This window comes from Myotis myotis, unplaced genomic scaffold (genome assembly GCF_014108235.1).
Source record: "Myotis myotis isolate mMyoMyo1 unplaced genomic scaffold, mMyoMyo1.p scaffold_m19_p_16, whole genome shotgun sequence".
In the NCBI taxonomy this organism is placed as follows: domain Eukaryota; kingdom Metazoa; phylum Chordata; class Mammalia; order Chiroptera; family Vespertilionidae; genus Myotis; species Myotis myotis.
The window spans coordinates 27,171,726-27,186,192 of record NW_023416320.1 but is presented as its reverse complement, the minus strand read 5'-3'; the positions used below and the strand labels follow the sequence as shown (position 1 = coordinate 27,186,192).

Genomic DNA, 14,467 nt, shown 5'->3' with positions numbered 1-14,467 from the left:
TTCACCTATCAATGGCCACCTAGGTTGCTTCCATATCTTGGCTATTGTAAATAATGCTGCAGTGAATACAGTGGTTCATATCTTTTTAAATTAGGGTTTTCATATCATCTTTTTAAATTAGGGTTTTCTTTTTCTTTGGCTAAATACCCAGATGTAGAATTGCTGGGTCATATGATAGTTTTATTTTTGTATGTTTGAGGACCTTCAAATCTGTGTTCTTTCTTCTGTAACATTCTGTATCTCCAGAGATCAGGAAGGGGATTATTACAGCAGAGGATAACCCCCCAGAGAGAGCTCCAGACACAGCCTGCCTCCCCAAGCATGCACTTAACAACACCCTCATGGTGACTTCCCCAGCTCTCTTAATTAAATTACAGCAGCCTCTTTAAACACTTCCTGCTGTGAGCCTACACAGCACCTATGTCCACTGCAATCTTTCCCCATTCTGCAGATGGAGTGATCTTTCCAAAAGGCAAATGTGATCATGTTACTTTTCTCCCTCTGTGAATCGGCTCCTTATTTCTCTACAGGACTTAGTATGGCATAAAGACCTTTTCTTGATTTGTTGATCTGCACTCTGTTTACTTACCCACATTTCTCACTATTCCTTTGGATTCAAAGCTCCAATCATATGAAGGTTCATTCAGTTCCTGAAATCCTCTTGTTCATTCTCATTCTAGGCACTTTGTGTAAAACTGCTCCCTCTGCCCAAAGCACACCCCTTTCCCAATCTGCTTCTCCTCTTCTCTCCCAGGGCAATCTCCCAGTTGGCCCTCAAGCCTTGGCTGGGCTGCCATTTCCTTTGGCAGCCTTTCCCAAGCTGGCTTAGCTGCCTGAGTGTTTTTTCTTAGCCTAACACTCCTACACTGTATTGTAGCATCTGATTCCTCATTAGACTCTAAGCCCCGTGAGTATCAAAACTTTGCCTTATTCAGAACTGTCTCTCAAAAGCCGGAAGCAGTATTGTGACACAGTGTGTACTCAATTTTTGTTATATGAACGAACTTAGAAAGAACATGATCTGGAGTTGATAATTATTAAAGCTGGGTAATGGATACAGAAGGTTTTATTATGCTATTTTTCTTCACTTTTATGTATATTTGACATTTTCCATAACAAAAAGATTTAAAAATATATATGTTTTTTATTGATTTCAGAGGTGAAGGGAGAGAGAGATAGAAACATCACTGATGAGAGAGCATCATTGATCGGCTACCTCATGCAGGCCCCCCACTGGGTATTGAGCCCACAACCTGGGTATGTGCCCTGACCGAGAATCGAACCGTGTCCTCCTGGTTCATAGGTCGATGCTCAACCACTGAGCCTTGCTGGCTGGACCATAACAAAAAGACTTTTCATAACTCATTATTTTAAACACTGTATCTTATCTATTCTTTTTTTAAAAATATATTTTATTGATTTTTTACAGAGAGGAAAGGAGAGAGATAGAGAGCCAGAAACATCGATGAGAGAGAAACATCGATCAGCTGCCTCCTGCACATCCCCCACTAGGGGATGTGCCCGCAACCCAGGTACATGCCCTTGACCGGAATCGAACCTGGGACCTTTCAGTCTGCAGGTCGACGCTCTATCCACTGAGCCAAACCAGTTTCGGCCTTATCTATTCTTAAATTCCAATAGATAAGAAACTGGGAAGCCAAAATAGTGTTTCATAAATGAATATTAAAACATAAATACAGGCTCATTGTATACCCATTGAATATTCCCATATGAGTCACGCCCTCTTAAAAGGGGGCTGCATCTATTTTGGTAAATGGAGTGAACAATTAAAAGATGATAAAATATATATAAAAAAAGAAAGAAACTGTGGGATAGAACCTGCCACAGTCCACGTGCAAGCCTCATGGGACTGGGGTTTGTAAAATGGGTGTTGAGAGCCGCCTGATGCAAAAGGGAACGTGGGCAGGGCTTTCTTGAAGAGCCTGCACTCTATTTGTTCCCATCAGCCCCGGGACGGATACACCAATTTCATGCTGGTGGGGCACAAAAATAAACAAACAAAATGGCAAGGACAAGGGAAGACATTGTTCTGTCCAAACTGGACAATTTGTGACAGGGCTCAGGATGGCTGCATGGGCTTTGTAGCTTTTCCAGTGGTTCCTAATAAACCGGGCTTTGTGTGAGCCTCGCTGAGGCTGTGCCGGCCCTGATATTCTAAAGCTTTCTCCCTCTCTGGCCCGGCTGCCCCGTGAACTTGTTGGCAGTCATTGATTTCTTTGAGTTGGACTTGACTGAATTAAATCGCTTTGCTTGGCATTTTAAAAGGGGCGTTTTTCTTGAGGAAGATGGAGTTGGGTACCGCCTTGCAAGTACACATTTAGGGGCCATTCAGGATTCCTAACATGAAATCCCTTCAAGGCACAGGAGACATTTGGCTAAAGAAAGATCTTAACAATAACTTTAGCTTAAAGAGGTCATGAGGAAAATTAATGTCTTTAAGGTTTCACCCACATGGTGGGAGTAAAGCAGGGAAATAATGCATTTCTATCTACTAATCAATTGGCCAATCAATATTGTCTGGGCTCTTCCCATGTGCGCAGTAGGCCTGAGGCCCTGCCTGTAGGTTGAAATTAACTAGGCTGCCGAAACCGGTTTGGCTCAGTGGATGGAGCGTCGGCCTGTGGACTGAAGGGTCCCAGGTTCGATTCCGGTCAAGGGCGTGTACCTGGGTTGCAGGCATATCCCCAGTGGGAGATGTGCAGGAGGCAGCTGATCGATGTTTCTCTCTCATCGATGTTTCTAACTCTCTATCTCTCTCCCTTCCTCTCTGTAAAGAATCAATAAAATATATTAAAAAAAAAAAAAAGAAATTAACTAGGCTAACAACTGTTGTGGGATAAACTGACTGCCAACCAAACACATGGGGTCCAGGGGTCCCCCAGGACAGCAGCGCAGGATGAATGGGAAGCCTGGATCCCTGGGTGCAGATTGACTTTTTTTTTTTAAAAAAAATCCAAAGTGTCTGATTAAAAACAACAACAAACTAAATTTATATGTGACAGGTATGTATTATGGTCTTGATTTTATAGATGATAAAACCAAACTCAGAGAATTAAACCCAACTTGGACCTGAATTATAAAAGCAGTTTTTCCCGGAGACCATTTGTATCTGGGTACACTGAAAGGAGGCACTTACTGAACTTTTTCGGTTGAAAAAAGATGTTTTCAAGTCATCAGATTTCAGTTAGTTACAATTGAGTTTCAAGTTTTTACCAGTTTGAAGTCCTGCAGTGCTTGAATTTCCACCAGATGTCACCGTCTCCTACCCTATCACTGCCTCCAGTCTTGCTTCTAGAAAGTATAAGGGAGCCCAGCCAGTGTGGCTCAGAGGTTGAGTGTCGACCTCTGGAGACCTATGAACCAGGAGGTCACAGTTCGATTCCTGGTCAGGACACATGCCTGGGTTTTGGGCTTGATCCCTAGTGTGGGGCATGCAGGAGGCAGCTGATCAATGATTTAATAAAAGTATATTTTAAAAAAGTAAAAAGTATTAGGGAAAGTGTTAGTCAGAGAAAGACAAGTATCATATGATCTCGCTCATATGTGGAATCTAAGTAACAAAATGAACTGGTGAATGGAGTGGATCCAGAGAAATGGAAGCATGGAACAGAGTGCAGAATCTTGGAGGGAAGGTGGGGTGCCGGGAGCCGGTCCATCCTTACTGTTTCAAGGGACCTGGCATATATGGCATACTGTTCTTAATATGTTTGCTCACCTTCTTGGCACTATGTGTTTTAACCAAGGTCTCTGAGAAAGATTGTTTCCCCAGGTAGGGATTTTCCCCTGAAGTTAGGGAGGGAATAAAACCTCTTAACTAAGTGCCAGGCGGGTAATTAATCACTTTAACTATGAACAATCATGCTTAAGCTACATAATCTTTACTCCCTGGAATGGAGATAAGAAACGCCCTAACCTTTGTAATAGAGATTGATAGGATTGAATCAACTGGTATAAATACAGATGTAACAAGACAGCAAGACACAGAACTTAGAACACAGAACTTAGAAGACAGAACCTACACACAGAACTTAGAAGACAGAACCTACACAGAACCTACAGACAGAAGAACTTCGCTGGAGAGAACATGGCAAAAGATCCTGGACTGAACCTGACTACAGAAATTGGCAAGAGAACCTGACTAGAACCTGGTGACTGAACCTGGCTGGAGAACCTGGACACAGAACCTGGCTGGAGATCCTAACCAGAACTTTTCTGGAGATCCTGAGCAGAACCTCTCTGGAGATCCAGACCAGAACTTGGCTGGAGATCCTGGCTAGGCTGCTGATCAACTGAACGCTGCCTCTGTGTGATTCCTTCTTCGCCGAGTCTGTCTACGCCTTTGGGAACACCTGGACCTGCTGGGGTTGGACCCCGGCAGTGGGGGAGGGTGGGTAGGTGGGAGGTAATCAACCAAGGACCTTGTATGCATATACGCATGGCCCATGGACACAGACAATGGGGCAGTGAGGGCTGGGGGGGGGGGATCGGTGACGGGGCAGGCTGGAGGGGGTCAATGGGGGGAAAAAGGGGACATGGGACATATGTAATACTTTCAACAATAAAGAATTATTTAAGAAAATAATAAAATATTTTTAAAAAGTATTATGGAAGAAGAGCCCATCTTGCTCTTGGGCTCCTCAGGATGGTTATTGCATCTGGGTGTGAGGTGGAGGGCTGTGAGCTCTGAACCTTGACTTAGTGAGACGGAATTGGAAAATGTAGGGAGCCATTTGCTGCCCTGATTTCCTCCTCTTTGTGATTTCATCTATCTAGCAACCAGCCAGTTTCTGATGGCTGTGCCAAGGAGAGTTATAACCTGGCCTTTGGCCAAGGCTGCATGGACAAAGAGGAGGCTTTGAGGTGAAGGGGGACGCCAGGAATGCTGCAGCTTCTCAGTGATCCATAGTAGAAGCCAGTGCCAGATGGGGCTGGGACTTGGACCAGGCTTGAGTGTGGCTTCTGAGAAGGGGCCTGAAACAGCCCTAAACACCAGGCCTCTCACCTGCTCAAATGTCCCAAATTACACTGCTGGGAGTTTATTCCTTTGGATCTAACGTTAGCATTCTCTGTAGATTTTGTGAGGAACAAACTATTAATTCTTTTACATCTAAGTGCAAATAATTTTGAACTTTATTTTTTTTCCTAATGGGAAAAACCAGGCCAGAATGAGAAGATGAGGTGCCTCGGTGATGCCTGGGGAGGTTGGGGAAGTGGATAAGGTGAGAGATGGGAGAGAAAGAGACAGAGAGAGGGAGGAAGACTTCTCTTAGATCCCAGTTTGGCCCAGACTAATGGGCATGGTTCCTGGGAGACCTTCCTTTGCTTCCTGTCCCTCACACCCTGCACATCTTCATCTTGCCTGTCTCAAGTGTTGTAAAGAATGCACAAGGGACAATGATTGGCCCCCAAAGCCTGGACTCCTCCAGGAGCCAGTAAATGATGTAAGATGCCTGGCTTTCTTTTCTAAAGCTGCAGCTCAGGGAAAGAGGAAGTTTATAGACTTTAATGACACTATTAAGTTGTTAAAAATAGTCAGCTTGCAGCTATTTTTGTTTTTTAAAGATAAAAAGAAAAAAGGAAGGAGTAGGACCTGGCTTTTATTTGCTGATCATATGCTCATTTTTCTTTCTTTCTTTTTTTAAAAATATATTTTATTGATTTTTTTACAGAGAGGAAGGGAGAGGGATAGAGAGTTAGAAACATTGATGAGACAGAAACATCGATCAGCTGCCTCCTGCACGCCCCCTACTGGGGATATGCCCGCAACCAAGGTACATGCCCTTGACCAGAATCGAACCTGGGACCCTTGAGTCTGCAGGCCGATGCTCTATCCACTGAGCCAAACCGGTTAGGGCCATATGTTCATTTTTCAAGCCAGCAACAGAAGTGTCTATATAATTAAGTGCATATCCTCCTTGGAAGGTGCTGATGTGAATAAAGCTCACTCTTCAACTTCAAAAAAATATGCCCATGCCAACATGTGACCTCCTGGGCAAAAGGTCACAGATGAAAGTCTTAAATAAATGGGGCTAAATTCAACTTGCAGATGTGGAGAGAGCAGATTTGTTGTAGAATTGGAAGATGCGTGTGAAATTGGTAATACCAAATGCTTTCATCATTGCTTTCCAGTAATGTTTGATTCATCCCGTTTGGTCTTAGTTTGCTCAACTATTTTTGCACAACCTCTAGCAACTTTTACTGATGACGTATAGGTAAAAATATTCATGTGCCAGTGTGTCTGGGTTATCAGATGATCACTCTGGCCTGACTCAAGAGAGCAGACAAGAGTCACACAAAAGCTTCACAGTCCACCTATGTCCCCTGGGGTGGGAGGCGTGTCTGGTGACTCTAAACTTTTAGTTGCTATGGGGCCCACCCACAGAGCTTTGCTAAATAGGGACTAAACAGAGGAGATGTGTGGATTTATCTCTAAGACATGTTTACAGGCAATAAAGTGAGTCACACGACATTTTTGGTTTCCTAGTTCCAGCATTTGCTTTGTCACTATTTTTCATTTTTGCCATTCTGATAGGTACATATTGATATTTCACTGTTGTTTTGTGTTTTTCTAGTGGCTAATGATGTTAATTATTCTTTCCTGTGTTTATTTACCATCTCTGTATGCTCTTAAAGGAAATGTCTGTTCATGTCTTTTGCCCATATTCTTAGTTAGGTTGTTGTTTGTTTTTTAACTCTTGAGTTTTGAGAGGTCTTTATATATTCTGGTTATAAGTTCTTTGTCAGCTATGGGGTTTGTCAATATTATCTTGAAGTCTGTATCTTGTCTTTCCATCCTCTTAGATAAGGTCATTGGCAGAGCAAAATTTTTTATTTTTCATTAATCCAATTTTTCCGTTATGGATTTTCCTTTTGATGTCTAAAACTCTGCCCAGCCTTAGGTCACAAAGATTTTCTATCATTTTTTTTCATAAGTTTTATAGTTTTACATATAGTTGTACATTTAAGTTTATGAACTATTTTGGTTTAATTTTTGTATTAGATGTTAGGCTTAGGTGAAGGATTTTTGGAGGGTTTTATCACTGGGGCCTGGACATCTTGATGCATGTTAGCCCATATTCTCCCTGTCTACTTCTCTATTTTCATAGACATTATATCAAGTCTGCTTTAAATTTCACCTCGTTTACTCTTTCATTAGATCTTTCTCCATATTGACATTTCATCCCTGATTTCGTACTGCCCTACTGATTTAAAGAATGTAATTATGATGATAGATACCCTCTAATATTGATATGAGTCATGCTGATAATTTGGTAATAAGATGTGATGAGAATGTCAATATGTTTGTCTTTCCCAATATATTGTATGTGTGTAGAGAGGGAGGAGCATATTTTTCTCTTTCTCAAAACCTAGAACTCAGATGCAACATAAAAATATTTTTTATTTTATTTTTTTAAATATATTTTTAATTTAATTTAATTTTTTTAAAATATATTTTTATTGATTTCAGAGAGGAAGGGAGAGGAAGAGAGAGATACAAACATCAATGATGAGAGGGAATCATTGATTGGCTGCCTCCTGCACGTTGGACCGAGCCCGCAACCCAGGCATGTGCCCTTGACGGGAATCAAACCTGGGACCCTTAGGTCCATAGGCCGACGCTCTATCCACTGAGTAAAAACCAGCCAGGCATAAAAATATTTTTTAAAGGCAAAACTGAGTGGAGAGGCCAGTAGCATCCTGACTGTTCCCGCTTGCGGTGTACAGGTTGGAAGCTGTTTACTTGGGGTAATGAGGTCAGCTGGCAGCTCAAATTGCCCAGTGCTAGTGCCAGCAGTATGGTTGGTTCCAGGACGCTGTGGGAAGGCATACTGCTGATTCTTTTTAAAAATTATTTATTTATTTATTTATCGTCTATAAAGTTTTACATAAGTCGCCTTTCTCCCCGATTGACCCCCTCCTCCCAGCCATTCCCACGCCAGGCAAGCCCCCACCACCCCAGTGTCTGTATCCATTGATTATGCTAATAGGCATGCATACAAGTCCTTTGATTGCTCTCTAACCCACCACCTCCCCTGCCATTTGTCTCTGGATCTATTTTTGTTCATCAAATTATGTTGATCATTATACCTCACATGTGAATGAAGTCATGTGATATTTATCTTTCTCCGACTGGCTTAATTTGCTTAGCATAATGCTCTCCATGCTGTTGCAAATGGTAAAAGTTCCTTCTTTTTTATAGCAGCGTAGTATTCCACTGTGTAGATGTACCAGTTTTTTAATCCACTCATCTGCTGATGGGCACTTAGGTTGTTTCCAAATCTTAGCTATTGTAAATTGTGCTGCGATGAACATATATACTGCTGATTCTTAAATACTTTCCCAATCCATTTGCCTATGATTCCGCTTGAGCAAATCCCTCAAGACAGTTAGAAGTTTGAAATTATATGTGTCCACATATTTTTACATACTAGTATACATGCACACACTCATAACATATATATCCTGTTGCTGTCTGTTTCCTCAGAGTAGCCTCCAAATTCTACCTTAAGAACTTCTGCCCAGGATATCCCATTTCATTCTATTTCCTGAAGACCTTGTGCTTAGGTGACAAAAGGGGTGTGTGGATATTCATATGTTATTTGTTCACATATGTCTGAAAGCTCAGAAGCACAAGTCAGTACAGTTCTAGAGAAAAATCTTCCTAATGATTATAAAAAACTTTTATTCTTCTTATGAAAATTAAAATAACATGGAAGGAAAAGGGCAGATCCAGAGAATTAAAGAGTTAGCAAATAAGTGATTCTTTAATTAGAGTATGAGCCATGATACAGGGACAGATAAGTTTTTTAGTGTTACAGTTATTTGGACAGATTTGCTGTAGTATGATTTTGCAGCACTTAATTCTGAGCTCTGCTCATTATTTGTTAGACATTAACACATGCCCATCTCCCACCACACTAAATAACCTTTTAAGAGATAATTCCATTAATAGTGAAGAGGATTTACAGACCTACTAGTAATCGGTACTTTCTGCAAAGATACATACCACAATAAGCAGGAAAATTGTCTCTTTTTGGGGACAATGTTATCTAGTGGTAGAAATTCATTCTTAGGGAATTCTCTTTTTTTTTTTTAAATATATTTTATTGATTTTTTACAGAGAGGAAGGGAGAGAGAGAGAAACATCGATGAGAGAGAAACATCGATCAGCTGCCTCCTGCACATCTCCCACTGGAGATGTGCCCGCAACCCAGGTACATGCCCCTGACCGGAATCGAACCCGGGACCCTTCAGTCCGCAGGCCGACGCTCTATCCACTGAGCCAAACCGGTTTCGGCGGGAATTCTCTTTTTGAAACTGTGATTTTAAGAAAAACACTCCTTTGCTCCTTAATGCTCTTTTTTTTAGAAACATATACCTTACTTTATTTTTTAATTTTTTAAATTGATTTCAGAGAGGAAGGGAGAGGGAGAGATAGAAACATCAATAATGAGAGAGAATCATTGATCGGCTGCCTCCTGCATGCCCCCCACTGGGGATCAATCCTGTAACCCAGGCATGTGCCCTTGGCCAGAATCGAACCGGAGATGGTTCAATTCGAAGAGCCAAACCAGCTAGGGCCTTAATGTTCTTTTGTTCCTTCTTTAGTATACTAATTTTTTTCTCTAGCAATTTTTGTAGAAAGCAGTTTATAATTTTTCTTTTATTACTATATGAGATATAACCTTTATATCAGAGAAAAACATTCAATGGTTAATAGCAATAGACATAAAGATTTGTCAAAGTATTCTGCTTTTTAAAAACATTATCTCCGGAAACAAACAAAACATAAAGAGTCATTTGTCTTGGTAAAGGGGAGTTGTTTAGGTTGGAGAAAATGGCACAGATCAGGTAATTATCATCAAGGTTCTTAGGGTTTCTCTTGAAAAATCTGAAAACAATTTTGATATAACATCAATAAGATAAAGTCAGCAATGGCTCTAAAACTTGCTTAGATTTTATATTCCTTATCGATAAACTCTTTCCTTGTCAAGAAAGGATCATGGATTGAGGAGATTGTCTTACCTTGATATCATACACAGCCTCGGTGGCCCCTTCTTTTTCTGTGGTTTGGTGAATGTTTGCATTATATGCCTCAGCCCTCTGCAGGGGCAGAAATTGCTTCCACATGGATGGCTTGCGGAAATGTTTCTGGAGGCATTCTTGGTTATCTTGGGAAAGCCTGGTCATGGTTTTACAATAAAGGCTCCAAATGAGTCCTGTAGCCTGATTTCAACAACACCAGCCAAGGTCCCCTCTATTTCTCTTCATTTGGCTAATGCTGAGCTCTCTCTCAGTCCCCTGGGGACTGCCCCGCAAAGTTACACAAATCCAAGCAAAAGGATTATCTGTTTTATGGATCAGCAGCTTATTCAGCTGATCTGTAGTGTTCTATTTCAGGTAGGGCCTCCTATTTTGAATGTCTAGGTATGCTAGCACTGCCCTCTACAGGTAGTAATGTATTATTAATTAAAATTTAACCCTAAATCAAAAACTGAAATGATTCAAGTGATATATTGCTTAGTATATAATGATAAAGGAAATAGATTGCTTGGCAGAATTCTGTACTAGTAGTGTGTGGTAAGGAATAGTACTTGGCAATCTTGGGCTATGCGATTGAGGGGCGGATGGTCCCCCTAAACTATTTAGGTTTCTTAAAACATCATTTTAGTACCAGTTAGATTTGTGGCTAGAAATGTATGCTAAACTCATACCCAAACTTAAGGCCAGAGATTATCACTCTTTATATTTGTCATGTAGAATTAGTTAAAATGAATTTCTTATGAGGTAACCAGTCATCTAATGATTTAAGGTAAAATTTGGCTTGTAACATCATATTTTGTATTTGTACTCAATGGGCAAAAGCATTTCACTTAAAAACAGGAACAAGACAGGGATGTCCACTTTCACCACTCTTTTTTTTTAAAAAATATATTTTATTGATTTTTTACAGAGAGGAAGGGAGAGAGATAGAGAGTTAGAAACATCGATGAGAGAGAAACATTGATCAGCTGCCTCCTGCACATCTCCTACTGGGGATATGCCCGCCACCCAGGTACATGCCCTTGACCGGAATCGAACGTGGGACCTTTCAGTCCGCAGGCCGACGCTCTATCCACTGAGCCAAACCGGTATCGGCCACTTTCACCACTCTTATTCAACATAGTACTGGAAGTTCTAGCCATAGTGACCAGACAAGAAGAAAAAATAAAAGGCATCCAAATTGGAAAGGAGGAAGTGAAACTGTCATTATTTGCAGATGACATGATCTTGTACATAAAAAATCCTAAAGGCTCCACCAAAAAACTACTAGATTTAATAAATAAATTCGGCAAAGTAGCAGGATAAAAAATTAACATCCAGCAATCGATGGATGACATTTTTATACACCAATAATGAACTCTCAGAAAGAGAAACTAAAAAATCTCATTTATCATTACAACAACAAGAACAAAAAAGATACCTTGCAATAAATTTAACTAAGGAGATAAAAGACCTGTACTCTACAGGCCATAGAAAAAAGAAATAGAGGCAGATATAGACAAATAGAAGAATTTGTTCATGGATTGGAAAAATTAACACCATTAAGATGCCCATACTACCCAAAGCAATCTATAGCTTCAACTCAATCCCTATTAAAATACCAATGGCATATTTCAGCTTTAAAATACTCCAAAAAGAAAGCATAGGCTGCAAAACCTCAGACATCTCTCATAGCAATATGTTTGCTGAAACATCTCTTAGGGAAAGGGAAACAAAGGAAAAAAAAATAAACAAATGTGGCTACATCAAAATAAAAATCTTCTGCACAGCAGAAGAAACTGCCAACAAAATGAAAAGGGAGCCCACTGTATGGGAGAACATATTTGCCAATGATACAACAGATAAGGGATTACTTTCCAAAATATATAAAGAACTCATATTATATAACAAAAGGAAGACAAACAATTATCATCATCATTATTTTTTAAAAAATAGTTTGATTTTTAAAAATATATTTTATTGATTTTTTTACAGAGAGGAAGTGAGAGGGATAGAGAGTTAGAAACATTGATGAGAGAGAATCATCCATCAGCTGCCTCCTGCACACCCCCTACTGGGGATGTGTCTGCAACTAAGGTACATGCCCTTGACCGGAATCGAACCCGGGACTCTTCAGTCCCCAGGCCGACGCTTTATCCAGTGAGCCAAACTGGCTAGCGCAGTTTATTGATTTTTAAAGAGAGAAGGGAGAGGGAGAGAGAAACATCAATGTGAGAGCCAACATCCATTGGCTGCCTCCTGCATGCCCCCTACCAGGTATCCACAAAAAGGGCGTGTGCCTTTGACTGGATATCAAGCTGGCAACCTCCCAATGCACGAGAGGACGCCCAACCAACTAAGCCACACTGGCCAGGCAACACGCATTATTTTTTTAGTATAATTGCAAATATTGCATGGAACATACATTGTTGGCTACTAGTAAACCTGCAACCCCAGGGCAAGATAACTTTTATGACCCACGTCTCAGCATCAGTTTCATATACAATACCCTGCTTCATTGACCTGTTAAATCCAAATTAAAGTCAATCTATTTAAAGGCACTGAATTATAAACTTTTGAAAAGAATGACGGTTAAGATAAACGAGTTTTGCCACCAGGAGGTCACAGTTGGATTCCAGGTCAAGGCTCTGCATGGGTTTCAGGCTTGGTCCTGGATGTGGGGCGTGCAGAAGGCAGCCAATCAATGATTCTTATCATTGATGTTTCCGTCTCTCTCTTCCTTTCCTCTCTAAAATCAATTAAAAAAATATATATATTAAAAAAAGGATAAACGAGTTTTGGCCTGGTTCTCGGGCTCCAGCGGGTACCCTGGCACCGGAGCGGCCTGCTGGGTTTCGGGTCCCCCACACGCCCTCCCTCGGGACAGGCCAGTCGGGCTGGCGGCGGGGGTGGGGCGGGGGATGGGGGGAGTAGCCTGTCTTAGACCCTTCGCGTCCAGCGACCTGAACGCAGCAAGTCCCTCCTAAGCGCCCGCCCCTCGGCGGCTGGTTTGGACCCTCCCGGCTTCCGCCTTCCGGGCGGTCACATGCCTCTGCTCACGTGACCGACACTCCTGTCATTCGACTGCCGCCGCCCGGCTGCCTTCTGCCTGCGCTGCGCTCAACGTCTCCCCGGCGGTGGAACCTCTTCACTCCCCGGCGCCCGAGTCTCCCGCCGTCGCTCAGGCCTCGGGACCCGCCGGAGAGGCTCCGACTCGGCGCCCTAGCTCGGCGGGGCCCCGATACCCGGACCGCCGCCGCCTCCAGCCGCCTTCGGGTGCGTTGTGGGCTCCCCAGGGTTCGCGCAGTAAGGCCGCACTCCGCTTGTTTCGGGGGACACCTGCCCAAGCGAGGCGACCCCGCGGCTTCCCCAGAGACCCCGGGGCGCGCTGCTGTCCCGCCGCCCAGGCCCTTCGCCCCCTCCGGTAACGGGGTCCCGGGGTCCCGGCTTCTTTCCTTTCGGGCCTGCGCCGGGTTTAGGAACCCGCAGAGCCTTCCCCGCGGGGGCCGGGAACCCGAGGGGCGGGCAGGGGCGGGGAGGAGGACGGATGAGAGGTATGCGCGCCCCGGGATGGGCCGCCGCCCTGCCCCGCTGGAGGTCCGAGCTGTCCGGCGGCTTAGATGGCCGCGCGGAGGCACCTGCAGCCTCCCCTGGACGGGCCGCCGGGCCGGGGCCGCCTGGTCCAGGGCCGCAGGTTGGGCCGGAAGGAGCCAGTTTGTGCCTGGGCCCGGCCAGGCCACCCCGCTCCTGCTTGTTTAGGCAGCAGCTCTCAGATGTAGAGATTAAGTTCCAGGCTGACTGAGGGCATCGGGGTCCTGGTAGCTTCTCTGTATGTAAGCGCGAGCTTACGTTTTATGAAAAGGAACCGCAGTGTTTTGTGTCGTGATAAAATCAGGCTTAAACCTGTATCTGTTCGTCTGGGTGTGAGAATTACTTAAAAGGCTCATGATCGTAGGTTCTTGTCGTCAGACTAGACTCCCATTGTTGGCTGTACCTAAGATGTAATTGGTATTTGTTCCAAAAATGTCTCCTAAAGTTGATTTTGAAAATACCAGGAACTTCGGTTGAAAAAAATCAAGCGCTATCGTCTAAGAAATTGCATTCCCACGTTGGTTATTTTAATTCGAATGAGAATTTAAGAAAGGACTTCCAGGGTTTTCATATGTCATTGCAAAAAAATGATGCTTAGTAAATGTAAATAAAATAATTGATCCTAGCTGTACTTTGCAGGTTCTTTTTTTTTTTCTGTCAGAGGAGGAAAGTTGATCCCAATTGTGTACAATTAAAATACTTTCCTATTTTGTATGCCTGTTCTATTTAAGCATGATTTCTGATGTCAGTTTCCTGAATGGTTACGTTACAAATCTGACCGCAACATCATGCCAATAATTAAGAAAAACCTTTCCTGGAAAAGTACAGACCT

General features: G+C 42.8%; 1 protein-coding gene across 8 annotated transcripts in view; it reads left to right on the top strand.

The window, feature by feature from the left end:
• Positions 1-13,181: 13,181 nt before the first annotated feature.
• The window catches only part of ATP6V1H (ATPase H+ transporting V1 subunit H), a 79,187-nt gene continuing 77,901 nt past the window's right edge, over positions 13,182-14,467 (top strand). For all 8 annotated transcript variants that reach the window (XR_004972477.1, XM_036338217.1, XM_036338215.1 and 5 more), the window contains exon 1: positions 13,182-13,320. The gene's annotated coding sequence lies outside the window, so the exon portion shown is untranslated. The remainder of the gene's footprint in view (positions 13,321-14,467) is intronic.